Source organism: Musca autumnalis, unplaced genomic scaffold, assembly GCF_047663935.1.
Source record: "Musca autumnalis isolate F117 unplaced genomic scaffold, ASM4766393v1 scaffold_1, whole genome shotgun sequence".
Lineage (NCBI taxonomy): Eukaryota > Metazoa > Arthropoda > Insecta > Diptera > Muscidae > Musca > Musca autumnalis.
The window spans coordinates 54,955,343-54,967,807 of NW_027411644.1; the positions used below are offsets into that span (position 1 = coordinate 54,955,343).

The window sequence follows — 12,465 nt, forward strand, 5'->3', positions numbered from 1 at the left end:
CAGGGAATTCAACGCATTAGCTAGAGCAAAAAAGCATCAAGCTTCTATAATGGCCAGGCGCCATTTGACATTTCCATTGGAAAGTGTGGCATTCTTTAGCATAAACGTATGCAGGACAGTTTGACATACGACCATGTGTTCTGTTGTTTAAAGTGAATTAAAAAAATCGCTTTGCAAAAAAATGAATTTGTTAACATTTTCGTCCGATAATTTTTCACAACTTTCGACGTGGATTATCACCGCAACAGTGCATCGATAAATTTAAATATTTGTATGTCTGGCACCACCATGTACCCTATAGCACCGCGAAAAACTGATTTGATGAATTCGATCGTGTCTGTCGCTCGCTCAAAAAGGTCGTCCAAAAACGTCCGTTGTTCCAGAGATCATTAACGCCGTGCACTGTTAATTCATGATCGTCGTATGACCTGACCGTGAGATGTAGGCATCCTTGCACATTTCTTCCACCAGCATACATTCTATATTGCATGAACACCTGTCCGTAAAAGATGTTTGTTCTCACTCCAAAATAGTTTCGTGTCGATTGGTGCAAAGAAATATTGAAAAAAATACGATGGCGGCGGTTCAAAAGATGGTTATAAGATCGTCACAGCCCGAGCCCGAAACAAAACAGCAATCGACCATGAGGGTCTTCGAAGACGAGCTAAATGCAAAACAAGTCGTTCGTAGAAGAAGCGCTTCGAATGGTGGCCTATTTCTCGGCAAAAATGGTCATGTGGCGACTGTTCCGCTTGAGCAAAATAGGACTGTTAATTCTGAGTGGTACACCACAACTTGTATGCCTGAAATCTTCTGAGAAATTCGAAAATGGAACAAGAGAAGATGAATAATCTTGCACCAAGAAAATGTGAATTTCCACACATCGCCTCAAACCAGCGCCTTTTTACCCGTCCAAAACGTGAAATTAAAGGGTCATCCGCCGTACAGCCCTGACTTACAGAAAAATCTTGGAGTTTTGTGGGTGAGAGACCGAAGGAGTGAACCGATACGACTCTCTCTAACTAACAGCCCATTTCGGTATGTCGAAACATGTCATTTCATTTGCAAATGAAACACACATGATGAAAAGCAATAATTCTCTTTGTTTTATTTGCTAAAACCATCAAAATGCCAAATAGCTAAAAAATCATCAACAATATAAAAAAAAAATCGACCAAAACGGACCACAAAAACCCAAACTTTAGTTTTCGAAATATTATTATTTGCTTTTGAATCAAAACAAAAAAAAAATGTGTATTTCGTACTCTTTAATTTTCTTATCGACATACAAAAACAGGCTGTTAATCAAAATTTGGTCAAAACTTACGAAATCCATACGAAAAATCGGTTGATTCGTAACGAGTTTTCGGTTTTTACCAACCCGACTGACAGAGAGACCCTACAAGGGTATTCTCAAGAAGAAAATAACAGGTTTAACGACCACACGTACCCCAGTCTAACAAGATCATCACACATCTTTATGATTTTGGTGGGGGCACTCTCGTACATAAATAGGTTGTCTTTCGCCAGCTCCAGAAGGAAATAGGCCTCGCTGCCAGTAGTGTGAATGTTGTTGTCCGAAACGGATTTCCATCCAACATATTTGACGTCTAAGACCAGTCACATATTTGATCATATCAAAGTGTATATAGGTAATTTTAATAAATAATAGGTTTGTCCTTGTACTTTCTCAGTAAATATTACTCAGTAACTTCTTTTTAGAGAGTAAAGCATTTTATACTCTTTCAAACGAAAAAATTAAAAAAGTAAAAAGACAACATTCAGTAAAAATTTTCAATTTGATTAATATTTACGATTATGATATTTGAATATTTAAAGCTTTTGACAACTGCCTAAAGCTACAAAATGTTACTGAACAAAATTCCTTCAGTAAAAATTATAAGTTCTCAGTAATAAAAATTTCAAAACAAGTTTCTAAGTTCATTCTCTTTTACTGAACATTTGTGTAAAAGAACAACATTCAGTAATAATTTGTAATAATTATTACAAATTATCGAGTACGCAGACACACTTAATGTCTCAAAAATTATGTTCTTTCCTTTTAAAAGTCTTCTTCACATAAATCACATTACAATGACATTCTTCATACAGAAAATGTATAAAAAATCGTCTTTCCCCACAAAACCTGTGAAATGTCTTCTCTGCAAAACCTGTGAAATGTCTTTTCTTTCCAAAGAAAGCCTTAAAAAGTGTTCTTCGCAGAGAAGACAAGAAGGTCTTCGTACCCTGGAATACCTTAAAAAAGCATTTTTTTCAATCGAAAATCTTTAAAAAAGTTTCCTTTTTTATTTATTACACTATGATAAATCTTTTTATAGAAGACCTTAAAATAAGTATGTTATTCCAATGACAACCTTCACAACGTATTCTTTCCATAGAAGACCTCTAAATTATTTTTCCCCTAGAAAAGTTCTTCTGCCTCTCTTTCAATCAAAAACCTGAAATTTCCTACTATGTTAAAGGAAAACACAAATAATTCAATTTAAATGGGAAATGTTTGTAGGTATTATTTGAAATAAAATTTTTTGACATTTATGTTTTGAAGATTATCAATGCTCGTAGAATAAAAATTGATTCAAAATACGTTGAATTTCCAATGAATACTTTGTATAGTTTCATTCATTGCTTAAAAATGACTGGTTTGCAATTTCTCTATAACGTAGTAATTCGTCGGTCCCCAACTGCTACGTTATAGAAAAGTTCGACTGTAATTCTTTCACACCAAAAATTTATTTATAAGAGATCTTACGGCTTACTTCAAGAAGATCTAGTGGCGATCTTTCTGAGTTCATTATACACAATATTAAAAAGCTAATTAAAAATATGTATACAAAATTCCACCTAGTTAGTCCCGGGCCACACTAAGAGTAATTTCACTGAAATTTTGACATCAAAGTAAAAGAAAATGTAAAATAAAGCGGTCTGTTTGTTTCATACAAATATTGCAACAAAGCAAAATTGCAGAACACATGAAACCGTGTACACTAGTTTCTTGAAATTATGCATTTTTCCCAAAAAATGCAAAGTTTCAAGTCAAAATTTCATTGAAATTACTCTAGTGTGGCCCGGGACTTATGTACACTCGATATATTTATTTACTTTTTTGTCAATTGAAATCCGTATAACAAATTGTCAGCCATTTCTTTGCCTATAAAATTCCTAATTGGCATCACTGTTACATCTTCATTATTCATTGATACAGACTTTCCATCTCTGCACACAATCCAAGAAACTAACATTACGTCTGTTATTAACGTTAACTTCCGCTCTGTTATTTAACATGCTATTTAACACAGAACTCTCTCTCACTCCTCTCTCTCTGTTACGCTATGTTCTCTTTCACATTGCTCCGTTGCGTTTGTTTATGCGGGTTCAAATGACTTCAACAGTTTGTAGCTAAATTAGTACGTACGGTGGTTTCAACGAGAAAGAAGAAAAATTAAAAAACAAACAACGGTGATGACAATAAAAAAAATAAAAACGGGCAATGGCGCAATGTAAACAAGACGGCAATGTAGATTTATGAAATCTTATTTTGTTAAAGTGAAAATGTAAAATAAAAAATATGCTTTCAATTAAAAAAAAGTGATGAAATAAAATGAAGATTAAAATATCCCAAAAACTTTATCAAGAAAATAAGCAAATCAATTAGTTTTGCCAGTTTTTTGTTGTGATTAAAACAAACATAAAAGTTTTATGAAAAGAGAAAAGCAATAAACATGAAGAGGGAAATAATGGAATAAAAGAAATTCTATTCCCCCTAATTTTTTAACGAAAACAAATTCAAGTGAAAAAAACTTGGCGAAAATTAAACCCATTTCATTTGTTGATTTGTAAACCAGCCATCCATCCAGACTCCACTTAGTTGCCGCGCTTAAAAAATGCAAAAGAAACAAACAAAAGTGAAGCACACAAGAAAAGAAGTAACTTTAAAATGCATTTCCTTTTCTTTTAGAAAACAAAACAAAAAACTCGTCGAGGGGACACAGGAAGGGCACCACACAAACAAAGAAGGTCGCTTAATGGGCCAAAGTTTTCTTCAACATTTTTTTTGCAGTGACTGACTTGAATGCTCCCCTGTAAATCATCAACATCGCCAACAGACCATTGAGCGTAACCATGCCTAAGTTGTTCGCGTCGTCGTTGTTGGTTTTTGTTTTCCTTTTCTTTTTACTAAAAAAGTAAACTTTTTTTTAATAAAAATGCATACCTTTGCTTGTAATTGTAACAGCTCGGCATGGTTGGATGTAGTCAAGATAATGCAAAAGTGTGCCTATTATGCGCCTCGTCTTATATTTCTCCCTACTCCATGGGGCCGGCTGTTTGCTACGCGTTTCATATTTTACTTTTTTGCCCTCAGCGCTCCCATTTGCCATTTCACTTTTTTTACGTAAACTTCATAAAATCTTCATCATCAACGTCATTCGTAATTATCTTCTTCTGCCCAGATCCATCCATGCTGTCGCACTATATCTCTTTTTTATTAGGGTTCCTCGCTGATTTGTTTGTTTTATGTCGAAGTTTACTTCACTCTTTCCTTCTTTATTTTCTTGTTTACATTCGTGCCATACATCCAACTAACCAACCAACTAGCCAAGCCCCAAAAGCTAATCAACAAATGTTGAAAATATCGAAAAATTTATGCAATTTTTGTGATTTTGAGCGAAAAAAATGTAAACAAGCGCCACAGCCGATGCAGCTGCAAAAACAAAACATAATTTTGTTAAAAAAGAAAGGGTGGTGGGAGAATTTTGAAATCTCTTCAGGGGGAAGGAAGGACAGGGGTGATATGAAGGAAGATTTAAGATTTCTTCTGAATTTCTTCAGGGATGATTAAAAAATTGACAAGGGGTCGGAGCATTGGTGTCCAAAATAAATGAGAGAGAATTGTTGGGAGAGTAATGTCCCTTTGTTAAACAACGGCTGACATGGCTCTCATTTGGATTTGTTATTCTCTGTTTTTACGACAACGTGCAGGCGTGTACATCAACGAGTCGGAGGGAACTGAGGATAAAAAGTGTTGTCTTGAAAGTGACCTGGAACCCTGAAGATCACAAATTTGGAGTCGATGTAGCCCTGTCCGTCAGTTTGTCGGATTTTTTGGTGCGCTTCAGACGATTAAAAAATTGACAAGGGGACGAAGGGACCTGAGGATAAAAAGTTTTGTCTTGAAAGTGACCTAACACTGATATGAAGGAATAAGACATGTAGATTTCATCTGAATTTCTTCAGGGATGATTAAAAAGGCTTATATAATGACACAAAAGCCCAACAAAATCCTACGGTTACTGACAGGTGGAAACGATAACTATCGAAACGAGTGACTGATAACATTAGTCCAACCTTTGTACATCGTAATATTTTTCTTAAAATCAAATCAAGATCGATAATGGACAAAAAAAGTTCAAAATGTTCGCATAGTTACATTTAAACGCTGTTCGCAGATTGTTGTTTAAAAATGTTCATCAATTGAAGTCCTTGCGATTCTGATTACAACTAAGTAAGTCCCAGCTTCCTGACATTAGGACTTAAAATTCTAAAAAATTATAGGATGGGTGACCCTTGGCAATTCTGGAGCTAATACATACATTATAAACCCGGACATTTGGGACGTGTGCTTTCATTAGGCTAAAACCAAGTACATTTTGATCGTTCATATTATTGAACTCTAGATTACTTGCAGTATGGTCTCGTACCCACGACAGATCTTTCAAATGTCTGCCATATCAAATTTGGTTCAGGATTCGATTCCGAAGAGGGAACCTGAGATACGGCTAACACATCTAAGGAAGGCAGCAGGAGCATTATTTGTCCACTCCGAGTTCTGCATTAGAACTAATATATGCATTATAAATCCGGACTTTTGGGACGTGTGCTTTTATTAGACTAAAACCAAGCAATATTTGATCATTTATATTGTTGAAATCTAGATAGCTTCAGATCATATGGTCTTTTACGAATGATAGATCTTTCAAATGTCTGCCCCATCAACTTTTGATTCAGAGTTCCATTTTGGAGGGGGACCTGAAAAACAGGCGGCTACCACATTCACATTCAAAGGCAGCACGCATGTTAGTTACCAGCTCGAAGAGGTAGTGACGAAAAATAATAATACTTAACTCATATTAGAGGCCATGTGATTGGAATTGAGTACACTTAAAATACCTTGACAGGGATCTATTGGAGAGCAAGTATGATGTCAGCAGCCACGGTAACTCCAGCTCCAATAGCATATAATAAAGTTTCTGCCATTAAAAAGTTTGTAGTTGAACTTACATATGTTCCATAAAGGTAGTACAACTATAACTGTAGTTTGTACTATACATACGTTATGTATGGAAGCGTATTTCCGGATTAATTCCTTGTACTTGTATTTACGTACATGTGTTCTTCCAGTTTATACCTGTTTCAGTGCTCTTCATCGGGTGTTGTTATGGTCCTTTACAATTGCTTTGAACAAATAAGATGCTCCAAATGGCTAAATATTTTGTACATGAAATAAGATCTCTGTTCTACTCTCATTGATTTTTACATCATGAGGTAATGATTAACATAAACATTTTGGGGGCATTTGTATTTTGACGCGAGAGGTAAAATTCTTGGAGAATCTTAAGACTAACTGATGCAAGGATTCCCTATATTTAGGGCCACGGTTTAGATTGGCCCAAAGCTCTTCCCCTTGCTCATGGATACGTTCTGGTATGTGTATCCAAAATTGGTAAACGAATTTATCAATATTGGAAATTAATTTTAATCTCAAAATTGGAAAATGTTAAATAAAAATAGATATTTATTTTTCAATTATCCCTCGTGAAGTCCTGTTAGCTTTTTCTTATAAAATAACCTAGTTTTCTTAAAGAGACCATATAGTTTTTCTTTAAAATACTACTTCTCATGTTCTTCCCCGATAAAACTAGAACTCATAGTTTCCCATAACATGATCTCCGTTAGGATGAACTGCGACATCATCAAGACCCCCTTGTATTTTCTTTTAAAATCCTTCTTCAATTTCTGAAAACATGACATTCTGCAACGATATCTCTTCTAAAATGTAGGGGAATATCTTTGTTTCACATCTGTATATACACAAACCTAAGCATATGAATTACTCTTCTTTCTTATCCATACCTACTAAATATTTGTATTTACTTGGGCGACAAACAGATGTTATGAATGACCGAGCCGGGCCGCGTGTTCTTTTCATTCCGTGGAATTTTGTTTACTTTATTTTGCTTGTGAAATTTGAGCCAAAGACTTCCAGAGACTAAAAGACCAATGAGAAAAAAGAAAACATGCAAAAATGTATGGTGGGCTTGAAAATGATTCCCTTGTGCAAAAACCTAAACAATGGCATTCCATTCAAAGCCTTTAACGGGTACTGACTGACATGACATGAATTTCAAAAACAAACATGTAAGGGATTTAGAGATTTGAAAAAAAATGGAAGAGAAGGAAGAAGAAGTAGTTATGATGATAGGAGGTGTAGTTAAAAAATACATCTAGCAACTGCAATGAAAGTAGGAGAACGAAGTTCTGTCACATTTTACAATGTGCTAAAAGCCTAGTCGGCTTTTTTACAAACATTCTTAACTATAAAATGGGCCTAATTGTCACACTATATTTTCTTTTCTTAGCTTTGTTTTTGTAAACGTTTTGTATTTCATGCAGAGAAAAAATTCCCTTGTGAAAATATCATATAACTTGGCGATTTTATTTACACTTCTCGTTCTTTATTTAAATGGAACCCTAAAAATAATTTTAATTAACACAATTAGCACTTGGTCGGTCGGTCGTCGGACCAAGCGGCGTACACAAGTGATTTTATTTTTTGTGGTGCTTCTTTCTGATCTTTACGTTAGCTTGTTTATTTTAGGTGACATGTAGGGGTGTAGCACCGAGAATTTGGTTTTAACGAAGATTGTCGTTTTGATGGGGCGCTCTATATTTGAGGCGGAGAAAATGTACAATGCATTTATGGTGGTTGTAATTTTTACTTTTATTCCTAAATATACTTCATCTAAATGGATTTGAATTTGGGATTATAAATAGTTAAGAAAAATTACAGTGAATTTAAAGCTAAAGGTCTTCCCTTAGAAAATTAAATACAATACAAATGCAGTACCGAATTGTTTTCCTATAAAAAATATGGTCTCCATCTCATACGGCCTTACCCATTGGCCATATGAGATGAAGTATCTAGGAATCCTCATTGAAGACTTAGGAGTGTCTTCATTGGCCTCTTCTTGGATCATGACTACAAAGTTATTTATTTTTTGTGAGGGATATGGATACGGAAACAACCCATATTTAGGGCCACTACATTTGTTAAAATTATATAATATTTTTTTCGCGTCTTCTCTTGATTATTATTCGAATGTTCCAAATACAAAACCCAATTTATATTCTTGGAATATAATATCAGATTGTTTTTTTTGTGTAGACCGTGTTGATTTTGATCTGTCAGTGGAAGAATTAGGTATACGGCTTATGATACCTGTCCCACAAACGCCTAAAAATTTACGCTGGAAACTTTTAAAACATAGGGAATTAATCGCAAAACCACATCTAACGAATACTGTAGGTGTGTTAGTTAGTCCCAGCTCGAAAAGCTAGTGAACAAAAATAATAATACTGAACTCATATTAGAGACCCTGTATTTGGAATGAGTACACTTCAAATCCCTTAAGGACTTATTGGAGAGCTAGTTTGATGCCGGCAGCCGCGGTATCTCTAGCTCCAATAACGTATGTATATTGAAGTTGTTCCTGTTAATATGTTCGTAGTTTAACTTGTGCTTCATACAGGTAGTACAACTATTGTTGGGTTTCAGTAGTTTTCATTGAGTGTTGTTGTACAATGATTTTGAAGAAATGAGAGACCTCAAAACGGGCTACAAATACCTGAATATTTTGTGCATGCAATAAGATCTCTGTTCTACTTTCATTGGTTTTTGTATTAAGTAGTAATGATTAGAAGAAGCAGTTTGGCAGCATTTATATTATGACGAGAGTTGAAATTCTTGGACTTTCGTCAGACTAAAACGAAGATTCATATGAAGCCGATATTCATGGTTACGGCCAAGATTGACCCAAAGATCTTTCGAAGAATTTTTTCAAAGTGTCTCCCCATCACCCTACTCCTCATAGAAGAGCGAAATGTCTGCTCATAGAGATTTCTGTCATCAGACCGAAAGTTCGAGATAATTGGCTGATTCCCAAATTACAAACCATAATAAGGTGGAGGGTATAACAACTTTTATAGTGGATATGGAATTGCCCAAGAAGGGCGGGGTCAAAGAGTATCCTTCCATCCACATTTAGTTCCATAGCTACTTGTATTTATGTATGTTCTTCCTATTTAAACCAGCTTCAACACTTTTCATCGAGTGCTGTTGTGGGCCGGTACAATTACTTTGAACAAATTCGTTTTTAGCTCAAGATATAATGATTAATAGAAGCTGTTAGGAGGCATTTGAGTAAGGACGAGAAAGATGAAATTCTTGGACCATCGTAAGACTAACTTGAACGAGTAGTCATATAACGCCATCTACATTTAGTTCCATAGAGATTTGTATTAATGTATGTTCCTCCGAATTAAACCTTCTTCAGTGTTTTTCATATGGCTCCAAATGCCTGAATATTTTGTGCATGGAATAATGAAATAAGATCACTGTTCTATTTTCATTGGTTTTTAGATCAAGCGGTAATAATTAATAGAATCAGTTTGGAAACATTTGTATTACGACGCGAGAGGTGAAATTCTTGGACTATCGTAAGACTAACTTAATGGAGGATCCATATGACGCCGATATCTGTGGTCACGGTCTATATACACTTAGTTCCATAAGTACTTGTATATATGTATATTCTTCCTATTGAAACCTGCTTCAATGCCAATTATCGAGTGTTGTTGTGGATCGGCACAATTACTTTGAACAAATTGAGTGCTCAAAGCATGCTACAAATGCCTGAATATTTTGTGCATGGAATACTGAAATATATAAAGATATAATGTCCTGTTTGAGGACGCAAGGGGTGAAATTCTTCGACCATCGTAAGAATTACTTAATCGAGGATAATAGAAGCAGATTGGGGGCATTTGTATTACGACGCGAAGACCTGATTCAGTGTTTTTCATCGAGTGTTGTCGACCGGGACCGATTTTTCAAAGCAGGCTACAAATACCTGAATATTTTGTGCATAGAATACTGAAAGAAAGACTTCTGTTCTACTTTCATTGGTATTTAGATAAAGAGATAATGATTAATAGAAGCAGTTTGGGCTCATTTGTATTATGTTTGTATGTCGTATGTTTAACTAAATCGAGGATAATAGAAGCTGCTTGGGGGCATTTGTACGACACGAGATGTGAAATTCTTGGACCATCGTAAGACTAACTTAATCGAGGATTCATATGACGCTGATATAAATGGGCGATATATATTTTCCCAAAGATCTTTTTAATGTTTTATCTTTCAAAATGTCTCTGCATTTATAAGACGAACATTTCCTTCATCGAATGGCAAAACAAGAAAACATTTCTTTTACATTCCATCATGCTTTGCATGAGTAATCAATCCGTCATAAGGCCATCTGGCATGGTAAACAATTTTGCCCTACCATTTAAAATTCTTTTGGCAAGAATCTGGAAAAATTCCAGCAATATTTTAAAATAACTGAAACACTTGATCGATTGATTGTGCTGATTTTTTTCTTTTTGTCTTGTGATTTAAAATTCAAAGTGAATAGCATTGAAATTGATTATTTTTATTTTAATGGCTTGAAAGTACGAATTGTGGAGAAAACAACGTAAATAGACAAAGTGGTTAAAAACGTGCTTTATCATTACAACAACAAATACGAAAACAGAAAAACTGACACAAAAAACAAAACAACCTTAAACCTCGCTCTCAAGTCAGTTGTAGAAATAAAATGCATTTCAACAATTTCATAGACAGAAAAAGAGAGGGGACGGAACTAAAAAGGGGTACAAGATCATAACTTTTTAAATAAACAAAAACAAATATTGGAAAAAATTTAACTAGTTAATCATTCAAGAAAAAACACAAATGCATAACTCATTCATTATTTAAAGCAACCATAGTCAATGTCGTCGTTTATTTCATGACATCACACACAAATGAATGAATTTATCTTGAAAGATAATTCAAGAAAATGGAAAATAAAAATTGTGTTTTTTTTTTCTTTTAAAAACTTTTAAATGATAATTAACCTTTAACACACTCCCTAATTTCTGGTCAATCATTAGGGTGACCCATCGCCGAAAATAAAAAATAATAATTTATGATAGAAAAAAACCGAAACACTTAAATTAAGTGTTTAAAACCCATGTGCCTTAACGGATGCATGGCTAATACATAACATACCATAACGAATGGCTACTTGAGCAAACCATAGAGGGTATGGATTAACATGACTTGAGACAAAAGAACAGACCCAACAACCAATAACAGCTGTTTAACAAGCTGTGATTGTCTCCACTTCACAATGTCAGAAAAAAAAACATAAAATAAAAGGAGAACAATATTTTAATTATTGGAATCAAAACAAAGACAATTTTGAAAGTGCATCCAAGAGTATCTCTTCTTACGTATTTGTTAAAATTTTCGAACAGCATGATCTTGAAATACCTCGTATATTGTGATGTGAGTGCACAATTTTAATGCAAATGAATAAAAAATAATAAAAATCAGGGTAACTGAAAAAAAGCTAACTGTTTTTATTGACAATAAATAAATGGACACAAAAGAAAACAAAAAATAATAGGTTCCGATCATAAAATTATCACAATAAGAGATAAGCGGTCATTACATGTCAGATGATCTCCCAACTTGGGGACAATAAGGGCCCAATTAATGTCAAGTGCTTCAGCTAATCACATTTCCTGCTGTTTCAGTTTTGAAAGAAAAAAATGTTCAAAATTTAATATTAATTAGTATTTATCAGGGTTTAAAAGCCAGCATCTAAAAACATTAGCATTAGCTGTACACTTCAACTGCTACACAATATTCACACACACGGCTAAATAAGCAACCGAAGGCATATTTATTTTTGCACATTTTTGCTTTTCAAATTGGATACAAAGGTGACAGTGACATTATAACTGACGAAGTAGAGCTGAAAAATTTGGAGTCTGCCGAAGGACCACACATTCAAAAGGTATTCTTAAAGAATAATAAAAGGTGCTATAATAACTTAATCGATGATTCATATGACACCGATATTAATGGGCGATATATGTATATTTGCCCAAAGATCTTTCGAAAAAATTTTCACTCAAAATGCCTCCTTACCACTTTGAGTCTCATAGAAGAACGAATGCTCTGGTCACACATTCAAAAGGTACTCTTAAAGAATAATAAGAAGTCAGTAATATCATAGAATACCAAAAAGTCTTCTCATAGAAGGTCAAAAGGTCTTCTTA

General features: G+C 34.4%; 1 protein-coding gene across 39 annotated transcripts in view; it reads left to right on the forward strand.

Moving 5' to 3' along the window:
• pyd (zonula occludens-like protein polychaetoid) overlaps nucleotides 1-12,465 on the forward strand; it is a 399,371-nt gene that overhangs the window by 328,352 nt on the left and 58,554 nt on the right. For 6 of the 39 annotated variants that reach the window (XR_012411511.1, XM_073974334.1, XM_073974452.1 and 3 more), the window contains exon 1: nucleotides 3,382-3,518. The exons of 11 other annotated variants lie outside the window; for them this stretch is intronic. The gene's annotated coding sequence lies outside the window, so the exon portion shown is untranslated. Of the gene's footprint in view, nucleotides 1-3,381; nucleotides 3,945-12,465 lie in introns of those variants that run through there. 22 more of the 39 variants (XR_012411508.1, XM_073974328.1, XM_073974353.1 and 19 more) reach the window with 12 other exon arrangements.